Genomic DNA, 19,216 nt, shown 5'->3' with positions numbered 1-19,216 from the left:
GTTGTGAAGTCGTGAAACTTAATGACATAAAGGCATGGTTGAATAGTTTAATAAACCTGCACATATAATCCCGGTGTGATTCATCCACCCACACAACACTTTCAGCGAGCAGCTAATGTAACGTTATGAAGAATTATAGGCAGCGCTCTAAGTAAAGTTGGGCTGTCCTCACACAAGATATAATAACAGTATTTTGCAGACTTATCCAATATTAGTGCAATGTACCATAGCGTATTACATGACATTATACCATCGCAGCCTATTGACATTAACTCTCTAACTGTAAAAGCTACCAAAATATGTTTTATCTTTACGGATATTTCATTTTTTGGCAAGTACTTCACTTTCTTCCTCGGGTCAGCACAGCTTGAATAACTAAACATCATTCAGTCATGGAGGAGTCAGTATCCTTCATTCGCCCTGCGCTGTGGAGAGCTGTGTTTTGGGGTGGGTTGACTGTAAATGCATCCCGGACCTCACCAACAGGCACAACACTGCTCGACTGGAGTCAAGGGCACTTAGTGACATGATACTAATAGAGGTTGGCACCGAGACATAAAAAATACAAACACATTTAGTTAAGAGGGCTTCAAGGATCTCTAAGGGCAAAGCTGTAACTCCTTACACCCCCACAACAGCAGCAGTGCTTTTAAGGAATCATAAATATTAGGTTTTCAAAAGAAGCTATTCATCTTTGCATTTTACATCTTTTCTTTCCTCAAATTTCAGAGCCGATACAGAGAAACACATGGAAAGCATGAGCGGGTTCCTCATGTTTTACCAAAGTTTCACATCAATGATGCTTGATCAAGAAATGCACAGGTGTTCATTCTACATACAGTACTGATCTTCATGGAGAACTGACTGAGAAGTAACTGTAAGTAAACTAAAATGTAAATGTCCAATTGAATTGTTGAATTGAATTTAAAACAATTAGGAAATACATTGTCCTGAAATACAATGTCCTAAAATAGAAAACTTCTTATTTTACTTGCCAATATTTATTTGGTGCTGCTTCTCCAACTCCTACTTTTTTTTTCCTTTCCAGCTCTGAGCAGCTCCTACATCTATTTTGCGCATTGCATTGTATCAAAACAGTGTGCATTAACAGCACCACAAATCGATTGTTGCAGATAAACATTCACAAAACCTTGGAAGAATTTAAATGTTGATGAATATTGTGCCACATGGAACACTAAGGGATCACCATGGTTTTACCATTAACGTCTGCAGACGTTATTGCAACATAAAAGGTGTTTTCAGTCTGTATTAAAGTTGTGAAAGGAAAGACTTAGCCTCCTTGAAGCAACACCAGCATGGCTAAAAACAAGCGTGGACATTCGTAATAGCGTATGCATTCACACGTTTAATGCATTCACACAAACACAACCTCACAAACACTTGACTTCCATGCCAGATTTCTGACTCACATGAGCTATGGCTGCCAAAGGGTAAGGAAAATGTGTGGATGAATCCAAAGTGTGAAGTAAAGCACTGCTGGTCGCTGCTAAAAGTGCACGCATTGGTGAATGAATTCATAAATGATAAAGTTGTTGTATGGTTGTCTTTGGTGGCTTCATCAAATCTGCAGCCCCCAAGCATAATGTTTGTATCTTTCTCTCTCTTTCTCCAGCTTGACTAAAATTACATTCAATTCAAAGCAGGATGCAGTTAAATGACCTCTTGCATTTATGTTGACACACTGGCAGATGGTGTTCCTGGTTATAGAACAAAGCTGACTTTATTGCAAAGCGGGACATAGAGAGACAGCAACAGGCTCAAATGAAGAGCCCATCAGTGTGACCAAACGCTCTGCTGCCATGTACACACCTCTACATGGCAGCGGCTCTGCTGTACATGCACCACAACCTTTAGCTGTTAAGTGAATACATTTTACCGTCTTCCAGACCACATTTTTATTCCTTTGGTCAGTACCACAATGGCACCAAGGAAATATTTTATACATTCGGCTCATTATTCACTATGTCTAATTAATGCTACACTCGAAAAAGGGAAAGTGCAATTTAGCATCTCCTGCCTGTTCCTGTAGGGAAATCCATTTAGGTGCAATGTGAAATCCTCTTTGATGTAGAAATCTATTTTCATTGGTATCCAGAGCTGTTGATGCGCAACACAGCAGCTGACCCTCTGTTTTATATCCCAAAAGGAATTAATTTTGCAGCAGCCCCTGTAGCTATTTACATTTCATAATTTCAATTTCATTTCATTTTTCTTGGGTTTCATTGAATGTTTTTTTGCATCTGCTATCTCAAGAATTAACCAACTCTTGAATGAATTCATAAATCCAGCAGCAGGATCATTGACGCCATGTAGGCATTAATAAAAAATAAAAAACAGAACTGTAATATTTGAAACCTCAAGGTAGAAAGAAATCTGTAACAATAAAATATTTAAGCTTTAAATTACATTAAAACTGTGAAAACAACACAGTGTCAGAAGATTCTTTAGACTGAGATTTGAGCAAGCCAATGAGGTTTGAAACCACAGATTATAATTTAAAGTAACTTTAACTCTCATATACATGCCTGGAGTACGATATTTCTCTTTGAAACGCCATGGAGTATTTATTAGCATAAGATATAAACAATCAAGTGAGGTACTATTACCTCAAGTGTGTACTTTAGAACAGTATTTGAGTTGAAGTAATCAGGTATTTTCCACCACTGATGCATACAACTAAAATACACCAAAGCCAGCTCACACATCTCCTCTCCAGAGTGTTTATTCACAGGAGAGGAGTTTCACAATTTTTCAATTAGTGTGTCCTACTTTTTCGAATCCTCTATGAGCAAAATAAAAAAACTAAAGTAAAGCTCTCAACAGCAAGATGAGGATAAGTAAGCAGTCTTCTTGTTATTGCATGAGGAGAGCTTCGCCTTGTAGCAGGCTGTGGCGGTTTAATATTTAATGATCTTCTCTGACACCAGGAGCAAACCTCGGCAAACCACAACTATGAAAAACCCCTGAATATATTTTAAAATGCAACGTTGTTTGAAACTGGACTCTTTTAAAAACTAAAAACAGGTCAACAGCTGTTTTACATCCAAATTACAAACTGTGGGTCTGTTTGTTTTCATGTTTGGAGGTTTATTTTTGGTTTCTTGGCCCTTAGCCGTCCAGTGAGAGGCCCAGATGACCCAGATCAGGGCCAATCGAGCTTAGAAGAAATCAGATCTCATCTGGTCTTCAATGTGGACCACATGAAGGACCTCAGCTGGATCTGAGTTTGCCACTGCATGCAGTTGCAGAAGCGCCAAATACCCTCATAAGTTACATAACGAGATACTTTGTATAACTAGATAGATCCTCCATCATCCAAAACATGTTCACTCTAACGATTGCTTGCACTAAAGCAGCACTCCCTGAAGAATATTAGCATCAGCAGATTACAAAAAGTGAGAGTTTGACATATTCAGCAGTTAAAAACTCTCCATGACTACATTCTGTGGCCATACAATGGGAAAAGATGCAGGAAAATGGTTGTGTGTCTGTATCTAAATGTCACCATATGTAAATATGTACTGTATATTGAGTAAGTTCTGTAAGAGTGAATTAGCATGTCTTAGGCTTTACAGTTGCCAATAAAATAGAAATGATTTGTTGTCAGAATAACTGCGGTACATCTGCATTTTCCTGTATAGACGACTGTTCTGCTTTCATTTTGCTCAACTAAAAAGCTGAAAATCCCATTAAATCTCTCTCAACATCCTTTATGTTAATGCCTGTGCCATACTGCAGGTCCTGCCCTAAATTCCTGACAGGCACTATTCCCAGTGATTAGGCTGACGCCAGCTCGGCTTTCAGATTCCCTGTGACAGAGTGTCAGGTATAAATAATATTTACAATAAACTCAGCCAGTAGACCGAGTTCCTAAAGCGCAGCAGCTCTTCAACAACATCATTTAGTCTTTCCTGTCCTTCAGTGTAACATGCAGCTGAGCCAAAGTAACTGATGTTTGTTGGCCCTCTATTCTATAGATACCTCTTGATTCACTGACTTTATCTTGCTTTTTATTTCCGTATAGTATCGTGAGACTTCTAATATCTGTCTTGTTTATACTTGTTATGTGGATGGGAGCAGAATTTGTACTTTTTTTACCATTAAAAACAAAATGACTGTGCACATCTTTGGATCTTTAGCTCTGTTTCAAAATGAAAGAAAGTTGAACTCACACTGCTTCACATGTTGCCCCAGGTTGAACTCGGTGTTGTCGCACCACACAAAAAAGATGATGTAATCGAGACTGAAAGCATGGAAAGTCGTCTTTGTCAAAACATTTTTCAGACAAACTAATCAAGAGGAGGCAGCTATGTTCATAAGCTCGCCTCAGCTTCATGCCCACTTATCTGGAGACTTCAAGCTCTATTATTGTTACGGGTTAGCTCAGTGACATTTGGCTACAACTCTGAATATTTGTAATACCCAAAGTGTAGCGTGAATGATCAGCACGCCTCACATGCTCAATGTATAAACGACAGCTGTGACTGTGCTCTGAACTGTGAATTACATTTCGGTAAATGAAGACCTAGAGAGCCCATGTTATGTTTGCATTTCAGAGTTTGATATTTGTTTCCAGCCCTATTGGCTTGTGACACCTCCTCACAGGCTGCATGTGTCTGAATATCATGCAACAGGATAGTTCAATAGTTTTCCTAATGGAGATAGGTGGTGGCAAAATCCATAGGTACTTGGGAACCAGAAGGTCACCGGTTCAAGTCCCCGAAAGATCAAGTGCGATACGAGGTGTCCCAGAGCAAGACACCATTCCCTACATTGCTCCCCTCGCGCCACCATACATAATGGCATCCCTTACAGTCCTAACAAAATGGGCAGGTTTGATTTTTGCCCAGCACCGACCTAAAGTTGCAGTATTATGTTTTTGTATTATTGCAATGTTATGAGAGGTAATGTAATGTAATGATGCTATCAAGCACTACAAGCTGTGCTTAAAATATTCTCCAAAATAGAAATGAGGTGACCTTCAGTGCTATCATGTCTCTCAGACGGTGGATGACTTGCTAAACACTGCAGAATTTCAGAGGTGACGGGTAGTTGGTAAACAAAAACAACCCCCCTGTTCTTGTTGTGAGGATGAAAGTAAGTGTCTCTGTCAAAACAACAGTAGAGATCCGGATGGTTTTCTTGGTAATTATACCTACAGGCAAGATTTTAAAAGTTAATGAGAGGAACCTGTCGGGAATGAATCTCTCAAGTTAAACCACACTCATCACTGACAGAAATGCTCTTTGCCTATTTTTATAATGTACTACCACCGCTTTCTGTCTTTCAGTAATTTATACTTTATGTGTCTGTTATCAAAACAATTAACACAATCTGCATGCCTGGACAAAACACGGACCAGGACCTCATGACATAACCTTGCATGCAATAAAACCCTTGCATGGTGATTGGTGTTATCCTGTGAAGCGACAGATAGCTAAAAAGGTCAACCACGAAAGACAGCATGCGACACTAAAAGGCTGCCATGACCTTCAGGCAGTGGCATTCTGGGAAGAGGAGAGTGGCGTTTTGATGTGGAGGGCAATTGAAACACAGTCTTGTAATTAGAGGAGATTTTTATTTGTGATTAATTTTGATCATGCACTGCTTCAGCGTGTTTTATAACAGGTGGGAAAGACTGCAGAACAGAGAGAGTAGTTAAAAAAATATACGTTTATAATAAAATAGAACTATTGTAGGAGCAGAAAGTCGTTCATTATCACTTGCAGATGTTTTTTCGACCCGTTATGCTATCACAGTTTAGAGGATCAATAGTTCACAGCTTGTTTCTTATCAAGAGATAATCAAATGCAGCCTGACTACACCATTTCTCCCCTCATGTGTTTAAATGTATTCACTTGTCCAGAGGCACAAACTATAAAGTAAGGTTAAATGGTGAGTGTCTTTCAGATGGATTAGCAACTTTCCACATGTAGGCAGAACCCTTTCCATTTATCACTTCAGTCTACAATGCTTATTTCAGGTTACGTTTATTTCATTCCACATCTATCTCATTTTCTTTCACTTTTTTTATTATCACTATTTTATCACCACTTCAACTTCAACTTTCAACATTAATTGGTAAAATAAAAGGACATTTGTCTTAAAAAAATAATCTACAAAAATAATCGCAGGATGTTGTTTCTGCAATGTGAAAGAAACAGAAAAACTCCAGCCTGGGATGCAGAGAAATCCAGATGAAACACAAACCACAGAAACCAAAACATAATTAAATATATAAAAATAAATTGTTAAGACACATGCTGAAACCCTCCTAAAAAAAACATAGGGACTGCTCACTTTGGGATTTAAAAGGGCTGTATTTAAAAGGGCTTAACTGCAATGGAAACGCTGGGATGGGAGAAATGGCTCCTGAGGATAAAATATGTCAGCGCACGTTTCTGGTGTCAATTTCAACTTTTGAGAAGTTTGACCTGCAAATTCACACCATTGACCAAAAACAAGCTGTCCTGACAGTGCCGACCTTTGACGTGACAAAGGGCCAGAGAGTTTAAAAAAAAATAGCAAGCTATCATAGCTTATTAGCCGTGTTGCACTATTCACTGTTTAACCTTCTGTGTCAGCCTGAAGACTGTTCCAAAAAAAGAGCAATGGTTTGCAGACAGTTATGGGAAAGGAGTACATGGTACAAACGATTGATTAATAGACCTTAGGACCTAGATAGACTAACTCACTACAGTTGTTGGCTTGAGAGCTTTATTTTCCCTTTCCTGTAAATGATTTATTTAAATAAATATGTATAATGGTGAACAAAATGCAAGTTACAGGAAGCAGAACAGTAAATGCATTTGTATTGGTGGTTAAAATGAACGCAAAATACCTAATAATGATAGCTTTTATCCCATCGTTTATAATCAATAATGGGTTGAAACCTCAGATTTTAAAACACTTTAGACGTAATATTCTAGCCTAAAGAACAAAGACAAGTTTTTTTTCTAAATGTCAAATCAAAGAAATCTATGTGGAGATCAAAGCCTAGATAAGTTGAACTACAAGATAGGGCCAGTTTGCACTATTGCTGGGGTAATTGCCCTGCTGTACTGCTGAAATGTCACGGCTTCTCTTGTCCCAGGTGGGCTATTCCATCAACTAATAAATGCCATTGCCACTCTCTCAGCACCAAGGCACCATAACATGCTGTGGCACAACACTCGTAACAATCAGCGGAGGTGTACCATAGGACGTGACACACCTCACCGCAGATGTAATTAGCAGCACTTATCAAGATCTTTTGCTCCCTGCTAACATTGGGACTAATTTGTTACGTGACTGGTATTTAAGTGCTCTTTGTAATCAGATAGCTTCGAAGGGATTAACAGGACCAACATTAGAGGTTTTATGGTGTCAAAACTCAAAATCACTTTGTAACTTTATGTTCTGGAATATAGATTGCAATAGACCGAAGTGTAAGTAAATAACCAGTATTGTCCAAAAGATATCTGCCTATCATTTGTGCCATAAAGAAGTATAATCCTAAAAAATAAATCAATTTAGGAAATCAAAGTCAATCTTCTGTAGGACATCCCAATTTCCTTTCACAAGCAGAAAAACTGTCTCAACGCATGACTATTTGGCTTTAATTTCAGACAGCAATTACCAAAGACCTTATCTCATTTATATGGTAATAACACCTCTGATGTCGGCCCTGGCAGTGCAGAGCTGAGCAGGGATGGCCTTTTGTGGCCGGGGCTCGTTCACTTCATTCTCCTGCCTGACTGCTCTAACCCGCAAAGAGAGGTCAGTGTCTGAGGAGATCGAGCAGCAGCGCCAGCCTGTGTGCTGGGGAAATTTAATTTACTCTGACATATTGTTGGAAGCACTTACAGAGGTAATATGTAGTCTTCTGTTTTGGGATGCTGGACACAAGGAGTGGCTTGACCTTCAGCTGTGTTTATTAGTAACAGGAATGTTGTAGTCCATTAGGGCAAAAATGACTGATATTAGACAGAAAATCCCTAAAAGTTGAGCACAAAAATAGAACGATATTGACATTGTTTTGTCATTGCATTAAGTGATAAATTAAAGCAATCTTGCAATTGACTTTTTGATTTAACTGTCCTTGAAATAGATTGAATAGCTATCAATATATTACCAATTATAACTAGAGTATAATGTCAAGCTCTTAAGGCTAACTGACCTACTACCTACAGTAACTCGGCGTAATGACCAATGCCAAAGAGATATTTTGTGTGGTTATGTTAAAACTTATCCCAAAAGCCTTTTATCTTGTTATGTTAACATTGGAACAAAAACATTAAACCTTCATTTTGCCTCTGAGTATGAAAGCCAAGCAGACAATCGGCCTGGGTCATGTAAGGACAAAAAATAAGGTATCCATGCTATAAAAGAATAAAAGTGCTGTTTCTTTACATGAACCATCAGCTGGTGAGGATGCTCCAGCTTCACTCTTTATGTGTAATATTATGCATGTAGCCTTCAAGTGCATGTTTTACTGGGTAATTATATTCAAATGAGCCGGTGTGAAACATTTAGAAAACAGCCACATCATGGCTTGCTTAAATGTGCTAGCAAAAGTTGATTTTTGAACTAGATAATTACGTTAGAATTATAAAATGAGAAGCCTAGTTTTCTGTGGAATCAGTGACCAATTGCTAAGTGGTAAGTTTAAATTATAAGTACTTCATAGGAGGACACGGCTTAGTGAGCAATCATTTGCTGATGGCATCAAAGTAATACATATGTATTAAACTAAATGTAATACCTGTTGTCAAACGTGTTTTTAATATGAAAGTGAACAAAATCAATCAGTATTCGAGAAGGAAGAGAGAAGAGAGAGGTTTTAAGTAAGACACCTGATCATTCATTTCTCATTACTAATCAGTATTCCATAAATAACATCTTGCAAGTGTTTGAGGAAATCATTTTTTGGCAAAGGGAAAGATAATCCTTTCATTTTTGCCCAGAATGGATTACCAGAAATTTGGCAGGGGAGGCCACTCTACAGCTGAGGTGTGATTTGAATATCCACCTGAAGCAGTGATATCCATGTCAGACTGTGATAGCTGTTGCTAATGGGAGTTCAGGCAGAGGTCAAAGGAGGTGGCAAATGTGCTGCGAACATGATAGGTAAGAGAAATGAGATATCTCAAAATATCTCTGAAAACTGAACTCAGTTTATTGAAACTTTTAAGTGAAAATAGTTGTTTTAAATGCAAAAAGAATCTTTCATATTGTTTTATTAATGTATTTACAGCAATACCATTGTTTTGCATGTTCCCCCGACACTGCCACAGACTGCACTCTTTCAGGGTTCCCTGCATGTTGAAAGAACATCTTCCACACAGTAGTATGACGCCAATAATGAGAAAAACTGTATTGATTTTCAAAGAAACCACTGCACTGCTTTCTTGCATTTCCTTAACATTGGCTTCCATGAAACTGAGGCTGCCCAATTCAATTTTTCATAGCAGGACTTTTCCTCTCTCTCTCTCAAGGGGAAATTTCATTAACTCTTCTCTCCTGTGCTTGGCATCTGTTGCTCCACCCGTAGTTTAGTTGAAAAAATAAAAAGGGAAAACATGTAAAACTCCATTTATTTTTTCAAACGGAAGTCAACTGCGCTTAGTAATGCATGCATTTACAATTTCAAAAACGTTGTGTTCTGAAAGATGATTTTTGCGTGAAGGATCTGTACTGTCACCTCTCAACAACTCTTCAATCTGGAGCTTGTGGCGAGCACCATCCCACGCTCAGAGGAGCGTCGACAGCCTGTGTTTCATGCTGCGTTTTAAGCTCATTTGGGCTGAAACAATCTTGGCAGGTCAAAGGAGAGCTCTGAGCACCATCAGGCTTGTCACGTATCTCACTGAGGTTTCGTATGTTGGTGGTCTGTTTAACAGGCGTAACCTTTCTTCTTTTCAGCCTGGCAGGTGGTTGAACAAAAACTGTGCCTCTGGATGCAGTTCAAACTAAATTCTTGTCTGACTTCTGGGCTGCTGTGACTGTCCTTTTAAGATCAATTCTGATGGGGCCAAACACCCAAACTGTACATTTAGGGGGCTACACTGTGACACATAATAATACATATGCACTTTAGTTACTTACCTAAAGGTGATATTGTATACAGAGGAGTTTTTGCAGACTAGGGGTTTATAGGCAAAGCTACAGGGCTCAGTGTCTCTAGCCTCCTGCCTGACCTGTAAACTCCTGATGTAAACTAGGTCGGTGCAAAGAGAGAGTGAGCGAGATGAGTGCTGCTGGGAGCATTGAATTATTCAGCCTAGCCCGCTCCCACTGAGCTCTGATAACACAAGCAGAACAACAGCAGCGTGGAGCTCTGTGAAAGACAGCTGGAAAGCCAAATCTGTTGAAATGGGCAAAACGTCACACCCTGAGTCAGGTTTATACGCTTTTTTACATAAAGTATGAAAAGAAGAGATGACATGCATTGATTTCTCATACATTTTCTATGGAAACAATGAATACATCTTTTTATGTTGCACATATTTCACAATAAATTGGTAAAATGAGTCTGGAAATACAGGTTTTCCTATGGATTTTCAGATAAGAAAAAGTAAAAACGCTGAAATCTCAAACGCCCTCCTGCTTCACCCTCACATAAACCCCATCATAAGGCTTTGATCAGCATAACCTGCCATATGTCAAAGTATGTTTACTGCATTCTTATTATGTGCAGAGGTTGTTAACTTTTACAACCTTCTTTTGAATGACAGGGAAGTGCACACGTCTTCACAAAAAACTGTTGAGGAAATCTCCTTTTTTTCCCATCACAGATTTTCTGCCATGTCTGCCCAATCCAAGAGTATTGGATGTGGACGCAGACGACATGCTCATAAATCTTATAAACACAGAGGTAACGTGTTTCAGACTTGCTTACCAGGTGTAATTTGTCAAGAATGGGTAACTCTATTCCACACAGAGAACATCCTTCTGCTTCAGTCGCTCGCTGCCGCCGTCAGGGTTCGGTGTTTAGTGTTGCATCTCTACATACAATCATTGTCAAGACAAGCAAGGTGTCTTTACTCCCAACCACAGTAGTTATTTGGGGTTATTATATTTTGATGGGATCTTTACATTTTTACAAACAAATCCTAATGTTCAACTGTCAATTCCAATACTGTATGTATATGCTCAGATAATGGGTCTTTGACAGGGGATCCGTGACCCCTAGGTCATTGCACTAAAGACTGGACCACACTATCGTAGGTCTTCAGAGCTACAGCAAGAGGAGCTGCCACATTATCATTTTATAACCTCTTAAATGTTTGTCTAAAAATACTGAAAATACACATTACAGTAACATTGATCCAACATTATTCACAGATCCATACTGACACATTAGTATAGAATAATACAGAAGTGTTGTTGTGTAAAAATAGAAGCAGCGCTAACAAAGGTATGCAGTAGCACTAGGAGTCAAACAAGAGGTCAATTATGATGTGAATAAAAAGCTCATTATTAGATGCGATGTTGTCTATTATAATATATATGCACAAAGATAGTAATCTGCCAGATATTTGTATGAAAATATATACATTTTACTATGGGCCTTTTTGCCAAAAATGTTGGAAGTGTAGTGGGAAAAATCACCAGGGCTTGTGGACGCTGAAAATGACGAAAAGGGCTTTCTGTTGGCTTTGAGTGCATTTTAATTAGGGGCAAACATTTAGCCAATAATGTTGCACTAATCACACTTGAGTAAATTCCCTCCCCGGAGTGTGATATGGGAGCATGGGGCACTGCAGAGAATAGCCTCACTGTGAAGAAGAATCCATAGTGATGTGAATCTCTCTGATATGAAACACTAATGGGTGCAGTTAAGCGAACAACAGGCAAAATGTTGTTTCTTGCTTCAAAAATAATTTTAAACATCTTCTATTGGAGTTAGTAAATGATATGTTGAGCCTAGTTATGGTTAGTATGATGTCATTTAGCAATCCTCGTTCAGGGTAGAGGTATGCAACTGGTTGATTATGAGTTAAAGGTGCCATAGAATGGAAAACTGTACCTTGGCGTAGTTGAATAAGGAGAGTTCGGTACATTGAGATGACATACCGTGAACCTCAAACACCATTGTTTCCTCCTTCACATGCAAATCATGAATATGCATATCACAGCAGTAAAACGGCGAATTACAACAATCCCTGTGTGTTAGTAAAACACGGTAGTCCAGCCCCAACATTTGCATACACCAGCTGCTGGAAACACTAACGCTAACACTTACCACTCCTTAATGTTGCTCTCCAACCTCCGACCAACTGGCTGTTGTTCAAATTCATCGGTTTCCTCCTCTGCTAAAGGCTCAAACATGTAAGGTTTGATGCCAAAAGCCTCCATGATTCATCTCTCACAGTTTCACAAACTTCACTTAATTCTGTGGGCTCCGAGGCAGCCATGGATTGCTCCTTGTAAACCAGCCAATCAGAGCAGAGCTCGTCATAATTATTTAAATGAGCCCCCAAATAAGGACATTCAGATTGTTTCATTCAGGACTAAATCATAGGGTTGTAAATGGGCCTGTAAAACCGCATCTGGACATTTTTTGGATCAACCAAAGTTATATATACCTTCTTTGTAGACAGAGAACAATTCAAAATACTGGATGCGTTCTACGGCACCTTTACACTCTCAAAATAATCTGCTTTATACAGACTGTGCAGGTCTGGTGTTTGCAGATATGAGTGTGAGTGGGTGATGAGTCCTGGAAACATTTACAACAAAAATCTGTGAGATTTTAATAAATTCTGATACAAAGGTCATAACTGAATCTCCCACCATCAGACCAGTAGGAAGACGTCAGACAGGATGTGGACCGAGAAACTATTTTCACTGTCTTTAAGGCCAAAGTATGATTTGAATTGGATGTTAATTCTCCTCTTAGACAAATTCAGGACTCCTCCTTTGTTTTTTTGATTCCACTTTCACTTCAGTTGGAAGTGCTGTTTGTTTGCACTATACTTTATTTGGATAAAACCGGCTGTAAAATCAAAATGCAGAAGGCTGTGTATGTAACACAATGTTGAATTAGCAGAAGATTAACCACAGTGCGAAGAAATTTGCTGCACACTACTGAAAGTTTATTTGCAGGTGGCCCTTGCAGGAATATATACAGTAAAATGGGCATGATAATAGAACTAAGTTACCTCCACCTCCTCCACACCTCTGGCACTACTCTCACAACACTCCTCCACATGCTCACACACACACACACACACACACACACACACACACACACACACACACACACACACACACACACACACACACACACACACACACACACACACACACACACACACACATACACACACACACACACACACACACACACACACACACACACACACACACACACACACACACACACACACACACACACACATGCACCACAGCTCCCTGCTCTCTTTTTATTTGAGTCTGGATCTTTCCTTCTCTCTGTCACATTGGCTCTGGACTGTCATAGAAACAGCTTGTGATCCAAACCCCTCTCCTGTTCGCTTCAGTTACATAAACGCCACATACTGTTGAAACCCTGAACAATATTTTTAGACTGGCATAGACAGGGCCGATAATGATGCCAGCCATCAACAGTCCTATTATATAACATGGTGAGGGGGTTGTGCACATGCATGGAACTTTTTTTAAATGCACACCATACTTTTTCCTGTCTGACAGGCAAGTACTAGCACACATCCACAGTAAACACTGGGTTGTGTTTCTGTATGTCATGCATTCAATCCATACTTGTTTTTATAAGGAAAAAAGTGTACTTTCTACAACCCACCACATGCTCTGTTGTCTGATAAGTCAAATATGGATGTTACTTATTTTTCAAGCCAACTGTGAAAGTTTTCTTTCTACAAATCACTTGAAAAAGCAAGATTTTTTTGTACAGCGCTCAAGCAGAAGGTTTCCAAACTTGTAAATTATATAAGGTTATTATAATATACATACATTTTTTAAGGACTTGGGGATTTGAGAAGGTCAGTACGAAATCCCTGACCTCCAGGACTTTATCAATAAATAGTAAGGTTTTTTAATGCAGCTGTGTATTCAGTGCCATCTGTGGCCTGTCAGAACCATGGACAGCATCAAACCGCACTTGCTTCCTCTCTTGGTTCCTCTGTACTCTACCTCTACTTGAATAGAAATACCAAGGGAAGGAATAAGATCAACTTTCATATTCTCTGTGTTGTTCTGAGAGGAAAGTAACGGAAAAAGGACAGGAAATCACTCACAAAAACAGTTTGAGGTGCTGTTCAGCAGCTGTTTTTCACACAGTGCCAACGGTATCTTAGAAGCATAACTTCCTACTTGGCTGTCATGGTTTGTGGATTTTTTTTGTTGTTGATAAAAGCTTGGTTGCCAATTTACCTTGCTACTGTACCCCTGAAGGAAAAAAACAAATGGATGTGTTTAACACGTTGAGTTCTTCTAATACTGTAATGCCAGTATGACTGAAACTGAAAACGGAATTCCTTTGAGCACCGGCAGATACACACATCAGCCTAATCAACATCATTGCACAGCAAACACAAGACTAAGACTAATTTTCAGTTCTGCATTTTAGCATGATTATATTTGATGATTAGCGTTACACACCACAATGCTGATCCTAATGGGAATGTCATTAGATTTGCAGGTATTTGGTCATAAACCAAAGTATTATAAATGTAAATGTTGACATGCTGATCCAGGAAAAGTGAATTGATCACAAGTACATTTATCATAATTAATCTTATAGGGAGCATCAATGTCTGCATTAAATTTCATGGCAATGCACCCTGCAGTTTGGGATGTATTTCACGTGCTACTACAGGAAAAAGTCAGTACATCACGAAAATCAGTAGGATTCTTTTTTAGGGAATCATCTAATCCAACAGGGGAAATATTGCACCCTAGACGTGGGCCGACCGAACAACGGTGCCATCCTTAGTGCCAGTGTTCTACTGTAGCAATGCAGTGAGAAAGCAAAATGTATGAACCCACATATTTCTATTCTTGGCAAGACTTTTAAGACTTTAAACTTTACATATTCAGCCATGTATAAGGCATGATTTTCCCAGTGCTTCCAACACACTGATAAATGCAAAAAAGCTCCCAATGCAGCCAATGCGAAAATGAGGGATTTCTGAGAAACAGATGTACTCCGGATGTACCGTGAAGTATTCTTTACCCATCAACATTGGAGACAGGACTTGTCTGAGCCAATGCTTCACAGCGACGAGCTCTAATCCACGTGACACACTCTCTGCCAGAGGAGGTATCTTGAATAGATACAGATCAATTAAAACATCCCTAAAAACATGCTGGAGTCAAAACCAGTTTTGCACTAGCCTGGGAGCAAATATGCAAAATGAGCCTAATGAGTAAAACTGGAGTCCAGGATATACTTTCAGGTCACAAGTTTACAGTAGATTGAATTAGAAGAGGAAAGAGTGACAACAGTTATACATAAATAAAAGGCATATAGCTATAGTTGATCAAATGTTATTGAACTGAACAGACTTGACGCTTTCAATCGGACACATTAGGATGCTGACAAACAAGCCTACAATAATGCAAGGATTGATTGCGGTGGGGTCCTCTCCAAACGAAGCCCCTTACCTAGTAGGTAATTAGAAAGAGAGCAGATGCTGGTATTGAGTGCTTTGAGCGCATGAGAGAGGCAGTAATTGTTTTCTGTTGATTACATGGCCTTTTGACAGAAAATGGGTCACTGCAGTGGTGACCACAGGCTACTGGGCTGAGAATGCCTTCCAGCATACAGTACTACAACATGCAAATGTTCATGGGAAAGTAAGTGGAAATTCAACCAGAAATGTATAGTGCTTATCAGCTATTGTCTTCAAACACACAATTGTATTTGCATAATTTGGACATATTGGGTCATTTATAATGTGAAAACACTACTTAGTTTCTGTAAGATGTATAACATTTGTACTGTAAATGTTACATTGGGCCACTGTGACTGCCATGTATTTAAAATTGCATTGTGTGATTTAATGTGCACAGTGCTTCCTCTTCATTTTGTCTCTATTTTCTGTCTTTTCTTGATTCACAGTCCTAAGTGTCCTTCCTTTCAGGTCATTAGGTAAAAAAATATGTATATTCAACATACTCTACAATGTTTGTCTTACATCGCTACTTAAAATTCTGACAGAGATACATCATATTTTGGCTCAAACAAGCCTTTGGACAAGGAGCTGTTCCTTTACAGTTTTGCTCCCTTTTCTTAATTAATATCCCCAGTGATCTCAAAAGAACCTCTCCACGTGTTAAACTTAGAAAGAAAGTGCAAGATACCATTGTCCTTATCAACGACCCTTATGTCGCCTGACTGACAGTTGATAAGAGATACTGTGTGGTTTGCTTTTCTTGAATGCTGGCTCCATCTGCTGGTTTTAAGCTAACCATTCGTTCATTTTCCATGTGCTGCTCGGGCAAATGCTTTGGCAACATGAACCAAATCATGAAATCAGAACAAAGGTGGATATCTGATCTTCTAAAGCAAAGTGGCAATGAGAATTATTGGGTATGTCATTATGAATGGGTTTGGAGTAAAAGGTTGGAGTCAGCACTGAAAAAGTTTCCCACAAACCTCCTTTAGAGGCCAACAGTTCATCTCTGTGACGTACTTTCTACGTCAGCACAACAGCAAAAACCGTGATTTACATTAAGTTATCCAGCAGATTAAGAGGGATAGCTCAAAGTTAAACAGGGCTGCCCCCGCTCTTTTACTACAGTTGAACTCCTCCTGGCTTCGTTTACTGTTACCCTGACAACCTTATGTCACCATGTCAGAGTTACAGTGTCCCTCTGTCTCAGCGTTGCTCATCGGTTCACTTGATTACGTCTGTGCAGTGACTCAATGGGATTTGGCAAGTGTCTTCCTCTGTACGAAATATCAGTATATTATGTTAATTTTAAAAAATGGCATACATTAAATAACAGAAGTAGAATATTAGTGCCATACATGAGGGGAAAAAACAATCAAATGCACATTAATTCAGCAATTAGAGAATTAAGTAAAAAATGTTGACAAATGAAGCTAGACTTTCAGTAAATGCACTTACGATAGTAGTTGGGTTATTTTCAGGGTTTCACTTCTATCTTTGAATGTTTATTCTCCGCATTTTAATTTAATTCTTAAAATGAAAAGTTTTCATGGCCAAATCCTTGTACTTTTCCTTTGTAAAGAGAGAGGACATCTTAGTTGAAGTTATTGATGAATTACAGATCCTTTCAGCTCAGGGTTTGGGTCTTAATGGAGCATAATGATGAGCCAGTAAACAGGAGATCCTCTGAAAAGTAGTACTACAGGATGCCGTGTGTTTATGTTGCTGTAGTTCTTCTTGACCCTGTCATGTCCATGTTTGTGTACCTGGCGGGGAAGAGATCCAGACAGTTTTACTGGAATGCCTATCAGCAGGCAGCTGGCTTGTTAAATACTCTCCAGAGGTTGCCTTTTCGTCAGACATATGGCAGAAATGTGTCTTTGACTCAAACGTGACAACATATATGCCCTTCAAATGGAGCAGTTGAGTCATAATAATTAAACATTTGCACACATGCTTTCCTGCTGTTGGATGGAAACAAAGCGCATTTGCATCTGTAACAGTTCCCAAAGCAGTTTGCATAATGTTTATTCACAGTTACAAAACCTTTTAAGTTGATTTCAAACTGTTTTAGAGGAGGTGACACATCAAAACCGGATTTAGAAAAATCGGAAAGAGAACAAGACTTTTAAAAAGACTGAACTCCAGTATTTTAAGTCTTGGTTCATGGAAGGAGTAATATTCTTGAGAGTGGGAGAAGTCAGAAAAGCCACAGTTATGCAGCGATCTGGGCTGTGGCCTCCGTCTTGCGGCAGATCCTCCCCCTCGTCTGGAAGCTGTTGAGTTCTCTTCCAGATGTGTGCGCCTGATCTTCCTGATGACACACTGGTGAAGGCAGAGCAAAACAAAAGTGGGTTTCAAATAAAGACAAACAAGATGATATAAGAAGGGGAAAAGTAAGTGTGTTTTTGCACTTTTACTTTTGGATACACTAGTTTGGCAGACTTAAATACATGTTATTGGTCTTTTGGAGAGGCAAGACCTATAGTACACAAATATTCTATAAGTGCACCAACAAGATGTTCTAGCTTTGTAGTGTTTTTCCATTAAAAGTAGTTTCTGAGAAAACTTTCGAATAAAGAACAGATGATCTTTGGACAGCATCACTGAAACGGGAACATGGGTTGGATGAATTTATTTTGAAATGGTTAAAAACACGATACCACATCGGGCTTTTCATTAAGACTTTAAGTAACTTCTGAGTATTCTTCTTTTACTTGTTTCAAGCTTAAGCAGGGGAAGTGAAACAAGAGAAGGAACAATAATGTAGATTTATCCCTAACATCTTACACATGTTCTGGCACATCAAAAAACAAAGGAAGGAATTTCCTCAATGAGGCATCTGGGACTTACAGGCTGATTTTTCCAACCCCTCGCATTCGCACTTTAGAAAATGCCAGTTGCTTAAACGGCAGGTGTCTTTGACTTGGTCATCCTCCAGAGAGAACAGGTTGCACAGCTGTCTGGCTCACACATATGTGCTCACAAAAGAGAGAGAATGAAGCACTTAATGAAAGATAGCAAACAACTCCTTTACTTGAGTGAACTCTGGGTTCGTGGTGGACAGCTCTGGCGGGGAGATGCTCCTGCTGTGTCTTTTGTATGTGCAAGTGGATCAAACAAAAGCTTATTGAGGAATCTCTGGGAAGCCCAAGCTGTCAGAAAGGAATGCCTCTTCTGTTGTCGCCCTGTGCTTGAGCCTTAATCAGTCACTGGAGGGGCTGGCAAGCTGGGGGCCTCCTAGACCCAGCAGGCGGACAGGAACTCACTCACTCCTGACCTCACTTCAATGCCTCAATAAAATCTATTAGCTGAACACAGACAGGCCAAAAGGATGGTCATTGTTGCTGATGTAATGCAGATATATCAAACTAATTGGACCCTGTTAGCCTTCTGTTAGCTTAAACCCAGGGAATGGCTGAACATTTAAATTGCTTTCTTATTTTACTTGTTTTATTGGAACGTTTTTTCAATTATATGATGTATAGGAAAATACATGCAGAGGGTCTAAAGTGGAAGTTATTTGTGGCCAGTACAAATACTCGAAATATAAAGGGTGTGTGTTCCCTCTAAGA

The sequence above is a fragment of the Eleginops maclovinus genome, chromosome 19, assembly GCF_036324505.1.
Source record: "Eleginops maclovinus isolate JMC-PN-2008 ecotype Puerto Natales chromosome 19, JC_Emac_rtc_rv5, whole genome shotgun sequence".
Classification (NCBI taxonomy): domain Eukaryota; kingdom Metazoa; phylum Chordata; class Actinopteri; order Perciformes; family Eleginopidae; genus Eleginops; species Eleginops maclovinus.
Note: the sequence above shows the minus strand (reverse complement) of the source record.